Source organism: Oncorhynchus nerka, linkage group LG3, assembly GCF_034236695.1.
Source record: "Oncorhynchus nerka isolate Pitt River linkage group LG3, Oner_Uvic_2.0, whole genome shotgun sequence".
Taxonomy (NCBI): Eukaryota; Metazoa; Chordata; class Actinopteri; order Salmoniformes; family Salmonidae; genus Oncorhynchus; species Oncorhynchus nerka.
Genome location: NC_088398.1, coordinates 7,442,336 through 7,463,635, shown reverse-complemented (window position 1 = coordinate 7,463,635; position 21,300 = coordinate 7,442,336). Strand labels below are relative to the sequence as shown.

The window sequence follows — 21,300 nt, the reverse complement described above, 5'->3', positions numbered from 1 at the left end:
TTCACTCCCTCCTCTCTACATTTTCCTCTTCTGTCTCTGCTGCTAAAGCCACTTTCTACCACTCTAAATTCCAAGCATCTGCCTCTAACCCTAGGAAGCTCTTTGCCACCTTCTCCTGCGAATCGCATCTCTGCATGTCTGGCAGACATATCAGTGTGGATGACGGATCACCACCTCAAGCTGAACCTCGGCAAGACGGAGCTGCTCTTCCTCCCGGGGAAGGACTGCCCGTTCCATGATCTCGCCATCACGGTTGACAACTCCATTGTGTCCTCCTCCCAGAGCGCTAAGAACCTCGGCGTGATCCTGGACAACACCCTGTCGTTTTCAACTAACATCAAGGCGGTGGCCCGTTCCTGTAGGTTCATGCTCTACAACATCCGCAGAGTACGACCCTGCCTCACACAGGAAGCGGCGCAGGTCCTAATCCAGGCACTTGTCATCTCCCGTCTGGATTACTGCAACTCGCTGTTGGCTGGGCTCCCTGCCTGTGCCATTAAACTGTTCGCTGCTCTGGCCCCCCAATGTTGGAACAAACTCCCTCACGACGCCAGGACAGCGGAGTCAATCACCACCTTCCGGAGACACCTGAAACCCCACCTCTTTAAGGAATACCTAGGATAGGATAAAGTAATCCTTCTCACCCCCCCCTTAAAAGATTTAGATGCACTATTGTAAAGTGGCTGTTCCACTGGATGTCATAAGGTGAACGCACCAATTTGTAAGTCGCTCTGGATAAGAGCGTCTGCTAAATGACTTAAATGTAAATGATGTCTTCTTTTTTTAAGCCAATAGCCATGTGTGTGAGGTGTATACTTCTATTTCAAAGTAGATTTGTTTAAGACCAAGACATGTGTGACCCTGATTTAACCCACTGCAGTAGAAGGTTAAGGATGCTAATAATCTCCCCAAACCAAATGCAGTCCGTCCATTGTTTGTGATGCCCCGAGGCCAAAATGTTGTGTTTCACTTCTCAGTTATGCAATTTCTTGCACTCATTTTTTGGCCACCATGATGTTTTAATAAACATCTTCATTCTGCATTCAAGCCTTAGTTTTGGATGAATTCCTTTTTTTTCCGACAGTGTGCGGGTCTGCATCTCTTCTACTGTGATATCTAGGTGTAAATTTGATTTGACGGTCTGGTTATAATCAAACTATAAACCATTCTCTCAGAGCGCAGTACTCTCATCATTATACCTTCCACACACAGTATAGAACATATGCCAAGAACATCTACCATCTAATAAATGACTACAGACACAGCAGAGATGACCGTGCTATGATACAAGGCTACTTGGTCTGCTGGAGATGCATTGATGAATGGTAATGTACATGCATTCATCTATAGTGGAGGTTGGTGGGAAATACAGTGAGGACCACAAGTATTTGGACAGTGATACGTTTTTTGTTGTTGAAATTATACAATGACTAGGAGGTTAAAAGTGCAGACTGGCGAGTCCCATCTCTTTAGTCAGTGATAGATGTGTGACAAATTCTAATGACATTAAGCCCACAATGTTTTTAGCAGTCCTCCAGTTGGGCCACATACATTGAGCTCCAAATGTATTGGGACAGTGACATGTTCTGGCTCTGTCCTCCATCACTTTGGATTTGAAATGATACAATGCATATGTTAAAGTGCCGACTGTCAGCTTTAGTGTATTTCATCCATATCAGGTGAACCGTTTAGAAAGAACAGCACTTTTTGTACATAGTCCCCCCATTTTAAGGAAGGAAAAGGATTTGGACAAATTGTGTAGCTTGTGACTCTACTAACTTGTTGGATGCATTTGCAGTTTGTTTTGGTTGCGCATCAGATTATTTTGTGCCCAATAGAAATGAATGGTAAATAATGTGTCATTATCAAGTCAATTTGATTGTAATTAAGAATACAGGTTTCTAAACAATTCTTCATGAATGTGTATGCTACCATGATTACAGATAGGCTTGAATGAATAGGAAACAATTCTTCATGAATGTGTATGCTACCATGATTACAGATAGGCTTGAATGAATAGGAAACAATTCTTCATGAATGTGTATGCTACCATGATTACAGATAGGCTTGAATGAATAGGAAACAATTCTTCATGAATGTGTATGCTACCATGATTACAGATAGGCTTGAATGAATAGGAAACAATTCTTCATGAATGTGTATGCTACCATGATTTAGGCTTGAATGAATAGGAAACAATTCTTCATGAATGTGTATGCTACCATGATTACAGAATGAATGAATAGGAAACAATTCTTCATGAATGTGTATGCTACCATGATTACAGATAGGCTTGAATGAATAGGAAACAATTCTTCATGAATGTGTATGCTACCATGATTACAGATAGGCTTGAATGAATAGGAAACAATTCTTCATGAATGTGTATGCTACCATGATTACAGATAGGCTTGAATGAATAGGAAACAATGATTAATGAGAAAGTTACAGATGCACAAAGATCATATCCCCAAGACATACTAACCTCTCACCAATAACAGACTGCTGGTTCCTTATCTCACCTTAGTGAGGGTCTTACATTTTCACAATAAATTCTCTTCCCATGAAAGGCTGAAAACAACAAAAGAAAAAATCATACTTGGCTCCTATGGTAAAATGAGGCAATTTCTCTCTCTGTCACCCACACAATCAACAGCATTTCTCATTTCATGTCATGAAAACAAATGAAGACAGAGTGTTTGTGTATGAGAACGCTCCAGTCAGCAGTCGCTGGCTGGGCAACAGTCATAAACGGCGCTTTAGATTAGGATTATGAGCTGCTGCAGCACTGGAAAAGTTCTGGCACATCAAGCCTTTTTCCATTTAAACACAAATTAGATCATTATTTTTGATATCTAGCTATCCACTATAGCATAATTATACAGCAATATGACGTGTACTTCCTCATTCAGCTGAGATCATCATAAATCCTCTCCTTCCTTATCATACGGCATTACAATATTAACTTCATCTATTCATGTCATAGACATTATATTAACATTACTGTTAAATCTATATACGTCAACACACAGTGACAAACAATGAAACTAATATACTGGGTAATTACATGACTTGTATGGGGATATCTCATATTGCTGCCCTCCTGAGCTCTGCTTCTGTGACTCGTGGGTACCTGTGTCAGAAAGTCCATATTGATGATGTCAAGCGAGAGCATTGTGGATTTACAGTGGGGCCCATAAAGGCCATCCTATCTGATGTGTGAGATTACAGTGGGGCCCATAAAGGCCATCCTATCTGATGTGTGAGATTACAGTGGGGCCCATAAAGGCCATCCTATCTGATGTGTGAGATTACAGTGGGGCCCATAAAGGCCATCCTATCTGATGTGTGAGATTACAGTGGGGCCCATAAAGGCCATCCTATTTTATGTGTGAGATTACAGTGGGGCCCATAAAGGCCATCCTATCTGATGTGTGAGATTACAGTGGGACCCATAAAGGCCATCCTATCTGATGTGTGAGATTACAGTGGGGCCCATAAAGGCCATCCTATCTGATGTGTGAGATTACAGTGGGGCCCATAAAGGCCATCCTATCTGATGTGTGAGATTACAGTGGGGCCCATAAAGCCCATCCTATCTGATGTGTGAGATTACAGTGGGGCCCATAAAGGCCATCCTATCTGATGTGTGAGATTACAGTGGGGCCCATAAAGGCCATCCTATCTGATGTGTGAGATTACAGTGGGGCCCATAAAGGCCATCCTATCTGATGTGTGAGATTACAGTGGGGCCCATAAAGGCCATCCTATCTGATGTGTGAGATTACAGTGGGGCCCATAAAGGCCATCCCTATCTGATGTGTGAGATTACAGTGGGGCCCATAAAGGCCATCCTATCTGATGTGTGAGATTACAGTGGGGCCCATAAAGGCCATCCTATTTTATGTGTGAGATTACAGTGGGGCCCATAAAGGCCATCCTATCTGATGTGTGAGATTACAGTGGGGCCCATAAAGGCCATCCTATTTTATGTGTGAGATTACAGTGGGGCCAATAAAGGCCATCCTATCTGATGTGTGAGATTACAGTGGGGCCCATAAAGGCCATCCTATCTGGTGTGAGATATTTCATGGTGAGGACCACGTGTAATCCTCCTTATAAAATGATAGAAGCGTTGGAGAAACGGTGAAAGCTGAAGCCTTTTATTAAAAAGAAAACAGAGGACATTTTATGGGCGACTCAAGTCCAACCCTGATAAAACTCACTCTAAATAATATTAACGGTACAGACTCTGGGAATACTTTTACAATCAGCTTTTCAATCAACTTCTCATTGTAAACAAGATAAATGCTTTACCATACAACTGCTGTTTGCTTCACTGGCTTCGCTGCACGATTTCAACATTTAAAATCAATTCTGCTCTTTCAAGCACCTCTCAAAGCTTAAGGGCCACATATCCGATCCTTCACTAAACTCTGCCAAAATCAATTCATATGTAGATGCGTAGATCATTTAAGTCGATTAAACAATATTTCGGACCATTTAACAAGAATAGTCCCGGCACTGAGGAAACAGCAAAAACTATACCTCTTGATTTAACTCAACACTAACTGAAAATCCTACCCTCTTTCAGTCTGTCTCTAATACATTCTATCACAAACTCTCTCCTTTCTTCCCTCTACAGTCCCCTCTATGAGATGGTCTCCTCTAGGATGAACTCTATGGTGTGTGGTACATCCTGTCCCTCTACCACAGTGACCGAGGGGATCTCATGTCCCTCCATGATAGCTGACAGGGAGGGGACAGAGATGGCCTGACCACCCAAGAACACCACCTGGGAGGACCCAGCCTGCCCAGAAAACATAGCCCCAGAGGAGTGCTCTGAGACGGGCACGGCCGGCACCATCACCCCCTCTGTGGTTCCATCCGTCTGGACGAGCAGAATGGTCTGCACCGCCGACTCCCCCTCGCCACCCAATCCCGTCCCTGTAGACAAGAGCACCCTCGCCCCTTCAGCCTCTACATCGTTGGCTGTGGTTCCATCCGTTCCGTCGTCGTGGAGACGGATGTGTTTGTCGAGGTTGGAGCGTGAGCGGAAGGCTGAGGGGCAGCGGTGGCAGGTGTAGGGCGTCTCTCCACTGTGGATGCGGGCGTGCTCAGTAAGACGGCCGGCCACACTGAAGGCTTTACCACACACCCAGCAGCAGAAGGGCCGCAGGCCGCTGTGGATACGCTCATGGTCCTTGAGGTGGGGCAGCTGGCGGAAACGCTTCCCACACGTAGAACACTGAGAGAGGAGGAGGAGGGGACGTAGGGGGCGGAGAGAGAGCAGAGAAGAAGAGGAGAGACAGAGGGGGAAAGAGTGCAGAAAGGGGAAGAGGAGAGAGAGAGGAGAGGCAGAGAGTGAACAGAAAGAAAGAGGGAGGAGAAGTTGAAGAGGAGAGAGGTAGAAGAAGAGTGGAGGGGAGAAGGATGGGTAGGATTGGAAAACATAACGAGAGAACAAGGACAAGAGGAGAAGAGCGAACATTAAAATTCATAGATTTCATATCTTGAAAACTTATGAAAACATATTTTCTGAAACACTTCTCCAAAAATGTAGACACAGCACTTCTGGCTGAAGAGGCAGAAGAATAGGAGGGGTAGAAAAACAATGTGTGAGAAGAGAGAGAGAGAGATCTAGGGAGGGCAGAGGACAATGGTAGGTAGAGATAAAGAACAGAAAGAGGGACACTGGGGACTGAAGAGAAAAAAAGAAGCTGACAGAACAGAGCTGCACTACTACTGCAGGACATTCATCTTTTTCCACACAGCAGTGTTACCTGCCTGTCTGCCATACTAAATGACCACAGAGACAACGCCTACCATTAGTAGAACCAGAGGGAATCGGCAGGGACATTCTCACCAATACCTTTACAGCTTTGACTGCATTTTTTATTGAACTATAGAAGCCTGGGGCTGTTCTGCCACACATTGTGCCACAGTGAGCAGAGAGGCTGGTTGGTCCTGAGTTTAGGACGCTGCCCAATGGAGCTGGGTCCCAGAATAGTAACACAGAGGGGAGATGGCAGGCTCTAACTCAGCCCCACTCATTAATCATAGGAAGTGTAGAGGGAGGGAGGACACCAGCGTGCATAATACACTGGGGTGACCACAGCTTGTATGTTTTAGATGAGATGATTAGATTTGTTTATTAGTCACATGCACAGGGTCTCAGATGTCATTTGCAGGGTACAGTGACATTGTTAAGCTCCGAGCTCCAATGGTGCAGGTCAAAAAGAGAAGGGGGGAAGTGAGAAGTGAATGAAACAATAATAAAAGTAACCACAGGCAAAATCACGACCAAAGTCGTGCCCAGACGGCCTCTTCTGCTTCTGAATAAAAAAATGGACAATCTAATTGATCCCTTTGTAGTAGACGGTTTTAAATCACCTCAGAACAAGACAAACCATAACGAACGTCAGTCGTGCTCAGTAGATAACCCACCACACACACACACACACAATCAATCAAGGTGGAACCTTCCCACCCCTTTACCTCGAAGGGCCTCTCATCGGTGTGGATCCTCATGTGGACGTTGAAGGTGGAGGTGTAGGCAAAGTCCTTCCCACAGATCTGGCAGTGGAACCTCTTGGAGCCACGTCCCTTCCCCATAGTCCCCTGGCAGTGGGCCACAATGTGCTCACCGAGGGCAGAGCTGGAGGCGAAGCGCCGTCTGCAGGGGGACAGGGGGCAGCGCAGGGGGGTCTGGCCCGTATGGGACAGCCGATGGAGGTCCAGACCCTCCTGGGTCATACAGCAATGACCACACATATCACACTCCATCTGGATGAGCAGAGAGAGGGACACATCTATAAGGTATAACTAGTGTAGAGTAAGATCCTACTATTACAGTATCTATGTCTATAAGGTAGAACTAGTGTAGAGTAAGATCCTACTATTACAGTATCTATAAGGTATAACTAGTGCAGAGTAAGATCCTACTATTACAGTATCTATAAGGTATAACTAGTGCAGAGTAACATTCTACTATTACAGTATCTATGTCTATAAGGTATAACTAGTGTAGAGTAACATTCTACTATTACAGTATCTATGTCTATAAGGTATAACTAGTGTAGAGTAAGATCCTACTATTACAGTATTTATGTCTATAAGGTATAACTAGTGTAGAGTAACATTCTACTATTACAGTATCTATGTCTATAAGGTATAACTAGTGTAGAGTAACATCCTACTATTACAGTATCTATGTCTATAAGGTATAACTAGTGTAGAGTAACATTCTACTATTACAGTATCTATGTCTATAAGGTATAACTAGTGCAGAGTAAGATCCTACTATTACAGTATCTATGTCTATAAGGTATAACTAGTGTAGAGTAAGATCCTACTATTACAGTATCAATGTCTATAAGGTATAACTAGTGTAGAGTAACATTCTACTATTACAGTATCTATGTCTATAAGGTATAACTAGTGTAGAGTAACATTCTACTATTACAGTATCTATAAGGTATAACTAGTGTAGAGTAAGATCCTACTATTACAGTATCTATGTCTATAAGGTATAACTAGTGTAGAGTAACATTCTACTATTACAGTATCTATAAGGTATAACTAGTGCAGAGTAAGATCCTACTATTACAGTATCTATGTCTATAAGGTATAACTAGTGCAGAGTAAGATCCTACTATTACAGTATCTATAAGGTAGAACTAGTGTAGAGTAAGATCCTACTATTACAGTATCAATGTCTATAAGGTATAACTAGTGTAGAGTAACATTCTACTATTACAGTATCAATGTCTATAAGGTATAACTAGTGCAGAGTAAGATCCTACTATTACAGTATCTATGTCTATAAGGTATAACTAGTGTAGAGTAAGATCCTACTATTACAGTATCTATGTCTATAAGGTAGAACTAGTGTAGAGTAAGATCCTACTATTACAGTATCTATGTCTATAAGGTATAACTAGTGTAGAGTAAGATCCTACTATTACAGTATCTATAAGGTATAACTAGTGTAGAGTAACATTCTACTATTACAGTATCTATGTCTATAAGGTATAACTAGTGTAGAGTAAGATCCTACTATTACAGTATCAATGTCTATAAGGTATAACTAGTGCAGAGTAAGATCCTACTATTACAGTATCTATGTCTATAAGGTATAACTAGTGCAGAGTAAGATCCTACTATTACAGTATCTATAAGGTATAACTAGTGTAGAGTAAGATCCTACTATTACAGTATCTATGTCTATAAGGTATAACTAGTGTAGAGTAACATTCTACTATTACAGTATCTATGTCTATAAGGTATAACTAGTGCAGAGTAAGATCCTACTATTACAGTATCTATAAGGTATAACTAGTGTAGAGTAAGATCCTACTATTACAGTATCTATGTCTATAAGGTATAACTAGTGCAGAGTAAGATCCTACTATTACAGTATCTATAAGGTATAACTAGTGTAGAGTAAGATCCTACTATTACAGTATCTATGTCTATAAGGTATAACTAGTGTAGAGTAAGATCCTACTATTACAGTATCTATGTCTATAAGGTATAACTAGTGTAGAGTAAGATTCTACTATTACAGTATCTATGTCTATAAGGTATAACTAGTGTAGAGTAAGATCCTACTATTACAGTATCTATGTCTATAAGGTATAACTAGTGTAGAGTAACATTCTACTATTACAGTATCTATGTCTATAAGGTATAACTAGTGTAGAGTAAGATCCTACTATTACAGTATCTATAAGGTATAACTAGTGTAGAGTAACATTCTACTATTACAGTATCTATGTCTATAAGGTATAACTAGTGTAGAGTAAGATCCTACTATTACAGTATCTATGTCTATAAGGTATAACTAGTGTAGAGTAAGATCCTACTATTACAGTATCTATGTCTATAAGGTATAACTAGTGTAGAGTAACATTCTACTATTACAGTATCTATGTCTATGAGGTAGAACTAGTGCAAAGTAACATTCTACTATTACAGTATCTATGTCTATAAGGTATAACTAGTGTAGAGTAACATTCTACTATTACAGTATCAATGTCTATAAGGTATAACTAGTGCAGAGTAAGATCCTACTATTACAGTATCTATGTCTATAAGGTATAACTAGTGCAGAGTAAGATCCTACTATTACAGTATCTATAAGGTAGAACTAGTGTAGAGTAAGATCCTACTATTACAGTATCAATGTCTATAAGGTATAACTAGTGTAGAGTAACATTCTACTATTACAGTATCAATGTCTATAAGGTATAACTAGTGCAGAGTAAGATCCTACTATTACAGTATCTATGTCTATAAGGTATAACTAGTGTAGAGTAAGATCCTACTATTACAGTATCTATGTCTATAAGGTATAACTAGTGTAGAGTAAGATCCTACTATTACAGTATCTATAAGGTATAACTAGTGTAGAGTAACATTCTACTATTACAGTATCTATGTCTATAAGGTATAACTAGTGTAGAGTAAGATCCTACTATTACAGTATCTATGTCTATAAGGTATAACTAGTGTAGAGTAAGATCCTACTATTACAGTATCTATGTCTATAAGGTATAACTAGTGTAGAGTAACATTCTACTATTACAGTATCTATGTCTATAAGGTAGAACTAGTGCAAAGTAACATTCTACTATTACAGTATCTATGTCTATAAGGTATAACTAGTGTAGAGTAAGATCCTACTATTACAGTATCTATGTCTATAAGGTATAACTAGTGTAGAGTAAGATCCTACTATTACAGTATCTATAAGGTATAACTAGTGTAGAGTAAGATCCTACTATTACAGTATCTATAAGGTATAACTAGTGTAGAGTAAGATCCTACTATTACAGTATCTATAAGGTATAACTAGTGTAGAGTAAGATTCTACTATTACAGTATCTATGTCTATAAGGTATAACTAGTGTAGAGTAAGATCCTACTATTACAGTATCTATGTCTATAAGGTATAACTAGTGTAGAGTAACATTCTACTATTACAGTATCTATGTCTATAAGGTATAACTAGTGCAGAGTAAGATCCTACTATTACAGTATCTATGTCTATAAGGTATAACTAGTGCAGAGTAAGATCCTACTATTACAGTATCTATGTCTAAGGTATAACTAGTGTAGAGTAACATTCTACTATTACAGTATCTATGTCTATAAGGTATAACTAGTGTAGAGTAACATTCTACTATTACAGTATCTATGTCTATAAGGTATAACTAGTGCAGAGTAAGATCCTATTACAGTATCTATGTCTATAAGGTATAACTAGTGTAGAGTAACATTCTACTATTACAGTATCTATGTCTATAAGGTATAACTAGTGCAGAGTAAGATCCTACTATTACAGTATCTATGTCTATAAGATATAACTCGTGTAGAGTAAGATTCTACTATTACAGTATCTATGTCTATAAGGTATAACTAGTGTAGAGTAAGATCCTACTATTACAGTATCTATGTCTATAAGGTATAACTAGTGTAGAGTAAGATCCTACTATTACAGTATCTATGTCTATAAGGTATAACTAGTGTAGAGTAAGATTATACTATTACAGTATCTATGTCTATAAGGTATAACTAGTGTAGAGTAAGATCCTACTATTACAGTATCTATGTCTATAAGGTATAACTAGTGTAGAGTAACATTCTACTATTACAGTATCTATGTCTATAAGGTATAACTAGTGTAGAGTAAGATCCTACTATTACAGTATCTATAAGGTATAACTAGTGTAGAGTAACATTCTACTATTACAGTATCTATGTCTATAAGGTATAACTAGTGTAGAGTAAGATCCTACTATTACAGTATCTATGTCTATAAGGTATAACTAGTGTAGAGTAAGATCCTACTATTACAGTATCTATGTCTATAAGGTATAACTAGTGTAGAGTAACATTCTACTATTACAGTATCTATGTCTATAAGGTATAACTAGTGCAAAGTAACATTCTACTATTACAGTATCTATGTCTATAAGGTATAACTAGTGTAGAGTAACATTCTACTATTACAGTATCAATGTCTATAAGGTATAACTAGTGCAGAGTAAGATCCTACTATTACAGTATCTATGTCTATAAGGTATAACTAGTGCAGAGTAAGATCCTACTATTACAGTATCTATAAGGTAGAACTAGTGTAGAGTAAGATCCTACTATTACAGTATCAATGTCTATAAGGTATAACTAGTGTAGAGTAACATTCTACTATTACAGTATCAATGTCTATAAGGTATAACTAGTGCAGAGTAAGATCCTACTATTACAGTATCTATGTCTATAAGGTATAACTAGTGTAGAGTAAGATCCTACTATTACAGTATCTATGTCTATAAGGTAGAACTAGTGTAGAGTAAGATCCTACTATTACAGTATCTATGTCTATAAGGTATAACTAGTGTAGAGTAAGATCCTACTATTACAGTATCTATAAGGTATAACTAGTGTAGAGTAACATTCTACTATTACAGTATCTATGTCTATAAGGTATAACTAGTGTAGAGTAAGATCCTACTATTACAGTATCAATGTCTATAAGGTATAACTAGTGCAGAGTAAGATCCTACTATTACAGTATCTATGTCTATAAGGTATAACTAGTGCAGAGTAAGATCCTACTATTACAGTATCTATAAGGTATAACTAGTGTAGAGTAAGATCCTACTATTACAGTATCTATGTCTATAAGGTATAACTAGTGTAGAGTAACATTCTACTATTACAGTATCTATGTCTATAAGGTATAACTAGTGCAGAGTAAGATCCTACTATTACAGTATCTATAAGGTATAACTAGTGTAGAGTAAGATCCTACTATTACAGTATCTATGTCTATAAGGTATAACTAGTGCAGAGTAAGATCCTACTATTACAGTATCTATAAGGTATAACTAGTGTAGAGTAACATTCTACTATTACAGTATCTATGTCTATAAGGTATAACTAGTGCAGAGTAAGATCCTACTATTACAGTATCTATAAGGTATAACTAGTGTAGAGTAACATTCTACTATTACAGTATCTATGTCTATAAGGTATAACTAGTGTAGAGTAACATTCTACTATTACAGTATCTATGTCTATAAGGTATAACTAGTGTAGAGTAACATTCTACTATTACAGTATCTATGTCTATAAGGTATAACTAGTGCAGAGTAAGATCCTACTATTACAGTATCTATGTCTATAAGGTATAACTAGTGCAGAGTAAGATCCTACTATTACAGTATCTATGTCTATAAGGTATAACTAGTGCAGAGTAAGATCCTACTATTACAGTATCTATAAGGTATAACTAGTGTAGAGTAACATTCTACTATTACAGTATCTATGTCTATAAGGTATAACTAGTGTAGAGTAAGATCCTACTATTACAGTATCTATAAGGTATAACTAGTGTAGAGTAACATTCTACTATTACAGTATCTATGTCTATAAGGTATAACTAGTGCAGAGTAAGATCCTACTATTACAGTATCTATGTCTATAAGGTATAACTAGTGTAGAGTAAGATCCTACTATTACAGTATCTATGTCTAAGGTATAACTAGTGTAGAGTAACATTCTACTATTACAGTATCTATGTCTAAGGTATAACTAGTGTAGAGTAACATTCTACTATTACAGTATCTATGTCTATAAGGTATAACTAGTGCAGAGTAAGATCCTACTATTACAGTATCTATGTCTAAGGTATAACTAGTGTAGAGTAACATTCTACTATTACAGTATCTATGTCTAAGGTATAACTAGTGTAGAGTAACATTCTACTATTACAGTATCTATGTCTATAAGGTATAACTAGTGTAGAGTAAGATCCTACTATTACAGTATCTATGTCTAAGGTATAACTAGTGTAGAGTAACATTCTACTATTACAGTATCTATGTCTAAGGTATAACTAGTGTAGAGTAACATTCTACTATTACAGTATCTATGTCTATAAGGTATAACTAGTGTAGAGTAACATTCTACTATTACAGTATCTATGTCTATAAGGTAGAACTAGTGCAGAGTAAGATCCTACTATTACAGTATCTATGTCTATAAGGTAGAACTAGTGCAGAGTAAGATCCTACTATTACAGTATCTATAAGGTATAACTAGTGCAGAGTAAGATCCTACTATTACAGTATCTATGTCTATAAGGTATAACTAGTGCAGAGTAAGATCCTACTATTACAGTATCTATGTCTATAAGGTATAACTAGTGCAGAGTAAGATCCTACTATTACAGTATCTATAAGGTATAACTAGTGTAGAGTAAGATCCTACTATTACAGTATCTATGTCTATAAGGTATAACTAGTGTAGAGTAACATTCTACTATTACAGTATCTATGTCTATAAGGTATAACTAGTGCAGAGTAAGATCCTACTATTACAGTATCTATAAGGTATAACTAGTGTAGAGTAAGATCCTACTATTACAGTATCTATGTCTATAAGGTATAACTAGTGCAGAGTAAGATCCTACTATTACAGTATCTATAAGGTATAACTAGTGTAGAGTAACATTCTACTATTACAGTATCTATGTCTATAAGGTATAACTAGTGCAGAGTAAGATCCTACTATTACAGTATCTATAAGGTATAACTAGTGTAGAGTAACATTCTACTATTACAGTATCTATGTCTATAAGGTATAACTAGTGTAGAGTAACATTCTACTATTACAGTATCTATGTCTATAAGGTATAACTAGTGTAGAGTAACATTCTACTATTACAGTATCTATGTCTATAAGGTATAACTAGTGCAGAGTAAGATCCTACTATTACAGTATCTATGTCTATAAGGTATAACTAGTGCAGAGTAAGATCCTACTATTACAGTATCTATGTCTATAAGGTATAACTAGTGCAGAGTAAGATCCTACTATTACAGTATCTATAAGGTATAACTAGTGTAGAGTAACATTCTACTATTACAGTATCTATGTCTATAAGGTATAACTAGTGTAGAGTAAGATCCTACTATTACAGTATCTATAAGGTATAACTAGTGTAGAGTAACATTCTACTATTACAGTATCTATGTCTATAAGGTATAACTAGTGCAGAGTAAGATCCTACTATTACAGTATCTATGTCTATAAGGTATAACTAGTGTAGAGTAAGATCCTACTATTACAGTATCTATGTCTAAGGTATAACTAGTGTAGAGTAACATTCTACTATTACAGTATCTATGTCTAAGGTATAACTAGTGTAGAGTAACATTCTACTATTACAGTATCTATGTCTATAAGGTATAACTAGTGCAGAGTAAGATCCTACTATTACAGTATCTATGTCTAAGGTATAACTAGTGTAGAGTAACATTCTACTATTACAGTATCTATGTCTAAGGTATAACTAGTGTAGAGTAACATTCTACTATTACAGTATCTATGTCTATAAGGTATAACTAGTGTAGAGTAAGATCCTACTATTACAGTATCTATGTCTAAGGTATAACTAGTGTAGAGTAACATTCTACTATTACAGTATCTATGTCTAGGTATAACTAGTGTAGAGTAACATTCTACTATTACAGTATCTATGTCTATAAGGTATAACTAGTGTAGAGTAACATTCTACTATTACAGTATCTATGTCTATAAGGTAGAACTAGTGCAGAGTAAGATCCTACTATTACAGTATCTATGTCTATAAGGTAGAACTAGTGCAGAGTAAGATCCTACTATTACAGTATCTATAAGGTATAACTAGTGCAGAGTAAGATCCTACTATTACAGTATCTATGTCTATAAGGTAGAACTAGTGTAGAGTAAGATCCTACTATTACAGTATCTATGTCTATAAGGTAGAACTAGTGCAGAGTAAGATCCTACTATTACAGTATCTATGTCTATAAGGTATAACTAGTGTAGAGTAAGATCCTACTATTACAGTATCTATAAGGTATAACTAGTGCAGAGTAAGATCCTACTATTACAGTATCTATGTCTATAAGGTATAACTAGTGTAGAGTAAGATCCTACTATTACAGTATCTATGTCTATAAGGTAGAACTAGTGCAGAGTAACATTCTACTATTACAGTATCTATAAGGTATAACTAGTGTAGAGTAAGATCCTACTATTACAGTATCTATGTCTATAAGGTATAACTAGTGTAGAGTAAGATCCTACTATTACAGTATCTATGTCTATAAGGTATAACTAGTGTAGAGTAACATTCTACTATTACAGTATCTATGTCTATAAGGTATAACTAGTGTAGAGTAAGATCCTACTATTACAGTATCTATGTCTATAAGGTATAACTAGTGTAGAGTATGATCCTACTATTACAGTATCTATGTCTATAAGGTATAACTAGTGTAGAGTAACATTCTACTATTACAGTATCTATGTCTATAAGGTAGAACTAGTGTAGAGTAAGATCCTACTATTACAGTATCTATGTCTATAAGGTATAACTAGTGTAGAGTAAGATCCTATTACAGTATCTATGTCTATAAGGTAGAACTAGTGCAAAGTAACATTCTACTATTACAGTATCTATGTCTATAAGGTATAACTAGTGTAGAGTAAGATCCTACTATTACAGTATCTATGTCTATAAGGTATAACTAGTGCAGAGTAAGATCCTACTATTACAGTATCTATGTCTATAAGGTATAACTAGTGTAGAGTAAGATCCTACTATTACAGTATCTATAAGGTATAACTAGTGTAGAGTAAGATCCTACTATTACAGTATCTATGTCTATAAGGTATAACTAGTGTAGAGTAACATTCTACTATTACAGTATCTATAAGGTATAACTAGTGTAGAGTAAGATTCTACTATTACAGTATCTATAAGGTATAACTAGTGTAGAGTAAGATCCTACTATTACAGTATCTATAAGGTATAACTAGTGTAGAGTAAGATTCTACTATTACAGTATCTATGTCTATAAGGTATAACTAGTGTAGAGTAAGATCCTACTATTACAGTATCTATGTCTATAAGGTATAACTAGTGTAGAGTAACATTCTACTATTACAGTATCTATGTCTATAAGGTATAACTAGTGCAGAGTAAGATCCTACTATTACAGTATCTATGTCTATAAGGTATAACTAGTGCAGAGTAAGATCCTACTATTACAGTATCTATGTCTAAGGTATAACTAGTGTAGAGTAACATTCTACTATTACAGTATCTATGTCTATAAGGTATAACTAGTGTAGAGTAACATTCTACTATTACAGTATCTATGTCTATAAGGTATAACTAGTGCAGAGTAAGATCCTATTACAGTATCTATGTCTATAAGGTATAACTAGTGTAGAGTAACATTCTACTATTACAGTATCTATGTCTATAAGGTATAACTAGTGCAGAGTAAGATCCTACTATTACAGTATCTATGTCTATAAGATATAACTCGTGTAGAGTAAGATTCTACTATTACAGTATCTATGTCTATAAGGTATAACTAGTGTAGAGTAAGATCCTACTATTACAGTATCTATGTCTATAAGGTATAACTAGTGTAGAGTAAGATCCTACTATTACAGTATCTATGTCTATAAGGTATAACTAGTGTAGAGTAAGATTATACTATTACAGTATCTATGTCTATAAGGTATAACTAGTGTAGAGTAAGATCCTACTATTACAGTATCTATGTCTATAAGGTATAACTAGTGTAGAGTAACATTCTACTATTACAGTATCTATGTCTATAAGGTATAACTAGTGTAGAGTAAGATCCTACTATTACAGTATCTATAAGGTATAACTAGTGTAGAGTAACATTCTACTATTACAGTATCTATGTCTATAAGGTATAACTAGTGTAGAGTAAGATCCTACTATTACAGTATCTATGTCTATAAGGTATAACTAGTGTAGAGTAAGATCCTACTATTACAGTATCTATGTCTATAAGGTAGAACTAGTGTAGAGTAAGATCCTACTATTACAGTATCTATGTCTATAAGGTATAACTAGTGTAGAGTAAGATCCTACTATTACAGTATCTATAAGGTATAACTAGTGTAGAGTAACATTCTACTATTACAGTATCTATGTCTATAAGGTATAACTAGTGTAGAGTAAGATCCTACTATTACAGTATCAATGTCTATAAGGTATAACTAGTGCAGAGTAAGATCCTACTATTACAGTATCTATGTCTATAAGGTATAACTAGTGCAGAGTAAGATCCTACTATTACAGTATCTATAAGGTATAACTAGTGTAGAGTAAGATCCTACTATTACAGTATCTATGTCTATAAGGTATAACTAGTGTAGAGTAACATTCTACTATTACAGTATCTATGTCTATAAGGTATAACTAGTGCAGAGTAAGATCCTACTATTACAGTATCTATAAGGTATAACTAGTGTAGAGTAAGATCCTACTATTACAGTATCTATGTCTATAAGGTATAACTAGTGCAGAGTAAGATCCTACTATTACAGTATCTATAAGGTATAACTAGTGTAGAGTAACATTCTACTATTACAGTATCTATGTCTATAAGGTATAACTAGTGCAGAGTAAGATCCTACTATTACAGTATCTATGTCTATAAGGTATAACTAGTGCAGAGTAAGATCCTACTATTACAGTATCTATGTCTATAAGGTATAACTAGTGCAGAGTAAGATCCTACTATTACAGTATCTATAAGGTATAACTAGTGTAGAGTAACATTCTACTATTACAGTATCTATGTCTATAAGGTATAACTAGTGTAGAGTAAGATCCTACTATTACAGTATCTATAAGGTATAACTAGTGTAGAGTAACATTCTACTATTACAGTATCTATGTCTATAAGGTATAACTAGTGCAGAGTAAGATCCTACTATTACAGTATCTATGTCTATAAGGTATAACTAGTGTAGAGTAAGATCCTACTATTACAGTATCTATGTCTAAGGTATAACTAGTGTAGAGTAACATTCTACTATTACAGTATCTATGTCTAAGGTATAACTAGTGTAGAGTAACATTCTACTATTACAGTATCTATGTCTATAAGGTATAACTAGTGCAGAGTAAGATCCTACTATTACAGTATCTATGTCTAAGGTATAACTAGTGTAGAGTAACATTCTACTATTACAGTATCTATGTCTAAGGTATAACTAGTGTAGAGTAACATTCTACTATTACAGTATCTATGTCTATAAGGTATAACTAGTGTAGAGTAAGATCCTACTATTACAGTATCTATGTCTAAGGTATAACTAGTGTAGAGTAACATTCTACTATTACAGTATCTATGTCTAAGGTATAACTAGTGTAGAGTAACATTCTACTATTACAGTATCTATGTCTATAAGGTATAACTAGTGTAGAGTAACATTCTACTATTACAGTATCTATGTCTATAAGGTAGAACTAGTGCAGAGTAAGATCCTACTATTACAGTATCTATGTCTATAAGGTAGAACTAGTGCAGAGTAAGATCCTACTATTACAGTATCTATAAGGTATAACTAGTGCAGAGTAAGATCCTACTATTACAGTATCTATGTCTATAAGGTAGAACTAGTGTAGAGTAAGATCCTACTATTACAGTATCTATGTCTATAAGGTAGAACTAGTGCAGAGTAAGATCCTACTATTACAGTATCTATGTCTATAAGGTATAACTAGTGTAGAGTAAGATCCTACTATTACAGTATCTATAAGGTATAACTAGTGCAGAGTAAGATCCTACTATTACAGTATCTATGTCTATAAGGTATAACTAGTGTAGAGTAAGATCCTACTATTACAGTATCTATGTCTATAAGGTAGAACTAGTGCAGAGTAACATTCTACTATTACAGTATCTATAAGGTATAACTAGTGTAGAGTAAGATCCTACTATTACAGTATCTATGTCTATAAGGTATAACTAGTGTAGAGTAAGATCCTACTATTACAGTATCTATGTCTATAAGGTATAACTAGTGTAGAGTAACATTCTACTATTACAGTATCTATGTCTATAAGGTATAACTAGTGTAGAGTAAGATCCTACTATTACAGTATCTATGTCTATAAGGTATAACTAGTGTAGAGTATGATCCTACTATTACAGTATCTATGTCTATAAGGTATAACTAGTGTAGAGTAAGATCCTTACAGTATCTATGTCTATACAGTGCCTTCACATATTCACACCCCTCGACTTTTTCCACATTTTGTTGTGTTACAAAGTGGAATTAAATTGGATATAATTGTAATTATTTTGTCAACGATCTACACAAAATACTCTGTCCAAGTGGAAGAAATATTAGAACATTTGTAAAAAATAATAATAAAGAAAAACAAATATATATCTTGATTTAACAAGTATTGAACCCCTTGAGTCAATATATGTTAGAATCACCTTTGGCAGCGATTACAGCTTTGAGTCTTTCTGGGTAAGTCTCTAAGACCTTTCCACACTTGGATTGTGCAACATTGGCTCATTATTATTTTCTAAATTATTCAAGCTCTGTCAAATTGGTTGTTGATCATTGCCAGACAACCATTTTCAGGTCTTGCCATAGATTTTCAAGCAGATTTAAGTCAAAACTAACTCAGCCACTCAAGAATATTCACTTCTTGGTAAGCAACTCCAGTGCAGATTTGGCCTTGTGTTTTAGGTTACTGTCTTGCTGAAAGATGAATGAATATCCCAGTGTCTGGTCAAAAACAGACTGAACTAGGGATGGGCATGAATAATCGATGTCAAAACTCCATCTTTAACAAGAGGTCAATATTTTTTCAAATACTGTAAAACAATTGTCAAACTTTTGTCTTGAAACAACGTTTTGCTTTGACTGTTCCATACTGTCATGACGTGGCCCTCTTTGGGTATAGCAACTACCATCGCCCCCTCTCTCACCACATCTCTTCCCCCTACACCCAGGTTATTTTATCTCAGGCCATACATTCCTAGAGGAGACTCTCTCCTCATGGCCAGGCAGTATAGAGAGAGAGAGAGAGAGAGAGAGAGAGAGAGAGAGAGAGAGAGAGAGAGAGAGAGAGTTTCACAGTAGAACAAAGGAACTTCCAGCTAAGACCGGTCCGTTTTGTTTCATGTTGTGACCTCATTGAAAGACAATACAGCCACATTACCATAACTCTGTTTATACAGGAGCCTCCATTATGATGTTTGCATCTAATTATTGTATAAAATGAATGAGTAAAGATGAAACTATTTATGAAATTATGTCATGTGATTTTAAACCGTTAATGTGAGAGAATTGTACTCCCTTTAAAGTTGAACTAGGTCATTGACCCGCCCCATGAGCATAGACATTGATCTGGCGTCATGGGACAGCCCTTTTCTACGGTTTCAAATAAAATCCCCACCTGAAGAAAACCTCTTTAGACCACGCATACTTCGGTAAGCTGAGGGGACAAAGGTTGAATAGAGACCACAAAACCTCTGTATAAGCTAAGGTTGTAATGGTTGTTGAATTCCTAACCAAACAACGTGGAGCATTGGCTACACAGTGGAAATGGTTAAACTCTGAGACTATCGATACCGACAGAATAAGAGCAAATCTTCGATACTAATTACTAGTCTGCAGCTAGGAATTAAGTCGACCTGGAATGCGAAGACCGACAACCGCCAAAACATCTATTCTATAAGAACATTTCTGAATGGGACTCTGACGTATCCATTCTAACCACGAGAGACGACTTGGAAGCAGATAGAGAGACGAGCAGATGAACTTTCCAACAGAAAGACGGACGATTCCAACAGAGATCTTGGACGACACACTGAGCGTAAATATACATTGATTGCAATGATTCCCGAATGAGTGAGGTTTCATGTGCAAAGGATTAGCATTTCAATCAATATAATTATCAACTGTGTAGTGACTCTTGTAATTCCCACCCTTCTCAGTCCAGACCCACTTCCCTTTGTCCAAGCCGTCATATCGGCTTAGCCCACTAGGGAACATCCCCTGTCATTTCCTTGTAACCATATCTACGGTTTGTTTGTTTATGCATTTATTTAGTTAGTTAGTAAATAAATTATTAAGACAATTATTGTATGGATGATTCATGGTAAAGGCTGGGTTTGTGCAGATAATCAACAATTTACAACGTTCGGAATGAGACTAACGCGAGGTAAAGAATAATTCATTAATTCATTAGAAGACTAATTGATCAGATATTAAAATATCTGAAGAGTTATATTAGGAAAATTATAACTTTGTAATCTGAAGATTTTCCTTGGTGCCCTGACTTCCTAGTTAATTACATGTACATGATTAGTTTTTAATCAAGTAATAATAATTGTGGCCTCCCGGGTGGCGCAGTGGTTAAGGGCGCTGTACTGCAGCGACAGC

General features: G+C 36.2%; 1 pseudogene; it reads right to left on the bottom strand.

Moving 5' to 3' along the window:
• Positions 1-4,147: 4,147 nt before the first annotated feature.
• LOC115124713 (zinc finger protein 850-like) overlaps positions 4,148-21,300 on the bottom strand; it is a 36,864-nt pseudogene continuing 19,711 nt past the window's right edge.